Here is a 3164-nt window from a genome sequence, read left to right as displayed (position 1 = left end):
CTTAAGTGATGCACAAGGAACTTGAGAAAGTCTTTGATAATTACGTAGAGATACAAATTTTTTATGTATTTAGCTATGGTTCAAACATTGTAGATTTGTATTTCAAAGAGATTTGAGTGTCAATTTCAATTTTTTTTCTTTTTAGCTAAATCAACAAGCTTCTGAGTGGTGAGAGTGGGAACTTCGTAGGATCTGTTTATAAACCTTCACTTTTGAGAGATTGGAATTTTTACAAACATATCATAAGTTTTTAACCATTATATTGTTGTTTTTATCTTAAGGAATACTACACACATGCCCATATTTTATTTACAAGTCTATTTCATCTATTTTGTCTTTTAAAACTTTTTATCAACAAAAATCCAACTTTTTTTCACAAACTGAAACATGCACAAGAAGTTCATGAAACTCTCTGATTCTCAGTAGTTCAATTTTTGTGAAAAAGATCTCGGTATTTTACCACTCTATTACTTGCAAGCGATCATAGTGTTGGCGTGCATTTGCATCGCTACTATGGGGACTTTGTGGACACTGTATGAATATGCACGATTCATAGCTACCAAGGTTTTGGCACCACTGTCGGGGATTGACGTGATTTTATTCTGAGATATTGACTTTGATTTGAGCATTAGTTTTTCGTTTCATTCACACTTTCCGTGTTATATGTCACGGCTACAACATGATGAACTTTTACCTCTCAATCTTAAATTAGAAAGAACCATTAGATTGGCAAAATTCCAATTTAAACCGTACCATGGGGGATAATCCACCACCACCTCCTCGGGAGGTAATGGTTAAAATTGTCGATGATAAGACTAGAGGAATACGGGACTACACAACTCCTGAATTAAGTCAATTGGATGCAGGAATAGATAGATCCGAAATGATAGCAACAAGTTTTGAACCAAAACCAGTAATTTTTCAAATGATTTCTGTAATGGGTTAGTTTGGGGGATTATCGTTGGAAGATCTGCACTCTCATTTAAAATCTTTTATAGAAATGATGGATCATTTTAAATTTATAGAGTCACACAAGAAGCCTTATGCTTGACACTTTTCCTTTATACATTAAAGGATAGAGCTAGAGCATGGCTAAATTCTCAGCCACCAAACTCGATCGTCACTTTGAATGATTTGGCGGAAAGTTTTCTAAAAGAATACTTTCCTCCAACAAGGAATGTGAAACTAGAAATGAACTTATGATATTTCGTTATGATGAGGATGAAACGGTTTCAGACGCATGAGAGAGATTCAAGGACCTTCTACGGCGGTGTCCTCATCACGGAATCCCTCATTGTATTCAATTGGAAATATTTTATAAAGGACTTTCCAGTGCCACTAAAATTATTCTTGACTCAACGGTCGGTGGAGCTTTCACAGCTAAAACCTATAAAGAGGGGTATGCCATTTTGGGGAAAATTTCTAATAATAATACTGAATGGTCAAACCCTCGTGCTATTTTTTCTAAATCTGTCTCGGGCATTCATGAACTTGATGCCATCTCTTCTTTAAATGGTCAAATTGTAGCTTTAACTAATTTGGTTAAAAAAAATTTAGAATTAAATGGGGAAAAGAATCAAGTCCAATCTATAATGTCTAATCCATCTATGATCGAATCTTGTGTCTTTTGCGGTGAGGGTCATTCTTATGAATATTGCCCCCAAAACCCCGTCTCGGTAAATTATGTTCAAAGTCATGTTAGAAATAGTCCATTTTCTCCCACATATAATCCAAATTGGCAAAATGACCCTAATTTTTCATGGGCCGAAAAATCCTGGACTTCAACCCGCTGGGGCAACCCAAGTCTAAAATCGGCCACCAAATCCCCCGGAATTTGGGCATGGTGCTCCTCACAATTACCACAATGGGCAACCCTCATAATCACACTTACCTATGTAATGGTTCACTCAAATCATTACTCAAAAGTTTTATAAACCAAACCAATGCAACGTTAAGAAGTTTTGAAACTCAACTCGACCAATTTGTCGCTGATCTCAAAGGTAGACCTTTAGAACCTTTGCCTAGTGATACGGAAACCTCTAAGGGTATGGAACATATCAAATTCGTAACTGTACTAAGTGAGGATAGATTAAGAATTAATAGTCACACAAATGAAGCCTTCAAAAAACCGACCCATCTAAACGAGATTTTCACACGCTTTTGATAGGTCAAAATTTCCAATTTTGAGTCCTCCGAGTAAAGAAACTCAAAATCCAACTTCTGTTTAGAAAACAGGCCTTGCATCCACATTTAATACTGAACAACTCTCATCTCAGACTTTCCACGGTGGGAAGATTGTTCCCGCTCTCCAGCAGAAAAAGTCTAATCAACCAGCTCCAGATTTGCAAAATTTAGCTTTTCTGGAAAGAATGAAAACCAAAAATGTGGAAGAGCAATTTAAGAAGTTCTTGGGCATCTTTAAGCAACTTCACATTAACATACCTTTAGTAGAAGCTTTTGAGCAAATGCCAAGTTATGTTATATTTTTGAAAGACATTTTAAATAAAAAGAGAAGGTTGAACGAAATTGAGACGGTCGCTTTGACCAAAAAATGTAGCGCACTCCTTATTTGCAAAATTCCTTCCAAGCTTAAAGACCCAGAAAGTTTTACCATCCCATGTTTTATAGAAGGAAAAGAAGCAGGTCATGCCTTATGTGATTTAGGGGCAAACATAAATCTTATACCATTGTCAATTTTTTAACAAAATTGGAATAAGAGAAGTTCGTCCAACTACCATGATTTTACAATTGGCGAATAGGTCCATTGCTTATCACAAGGGTAAGATAAAAGACATTTTGGTCCAAGTCAATAAATTTATCTTTCTGACCAATTTTCTAGTGTTGGATTATAAAGCTGATAAAAGTGTCCCAATCATTTTAGGTCGACCATTTCTTGCAAACTAGAGAACATTAATTGATGTATAAAAAGGGGAGTTAACCATGAGAGTAAGTAATCAGGAAGTGAAGTTCAATGTATTTAATTCTCTTAAGTTTCATGAAGAAGTTGAGGATTGTTCAAATATATGTTCTCTAAGGGTGCGTTTGGTACGCTGGACAGGGTGGGACAGGACAGAACAGAACACATGTGTCCTACGTTTGGTATGACTAAATGTGGAACTAAGTAGAACTAACTTGCACAAGCGTTGGACACGGGTGTTCCACCT

The 3164-nt window shown here is 36.1% G+C and overlaps 1 non-coding gene across 1 annotated transcript; it reads right to left on the bottom strand.

Moving 5' to 3' along the window:
- Positions 1 to 1182: 1182 nt before the first annotated feature.
- Positions 1183 to 1288, bottom strand: LOC112517498. The gene has a single exon (XR_003069694.1). It is a non-coding gene; the product is annotated as a small nucleolar RNA R71 (small nucleolar RNA).
- Positions 1289 to 3164: the final 1876 nt, after the last annotated feature.

The sequence above is a fragment of the Cynara cardunculus genome (assembly GCF_001531365.2).
Source record: "Cynara cardunculus var. scolymus isolate 2C chromosome LG 8, CcrdV1, whole genome shotgun sequence".
In the NCBI taxonomy this organism is placed as follows: Eukaryota; Viridiplantae; Streptophyta; class Magnoliopsida; order Asterales; family Asteraceae; genus Cynara; species Cynara cardunculus.
The sequence above is the reverse complement of the archived record's forward strand: the minus strand, read 5'-3'. Positions and strand labels throughout refer to the sequence as shown.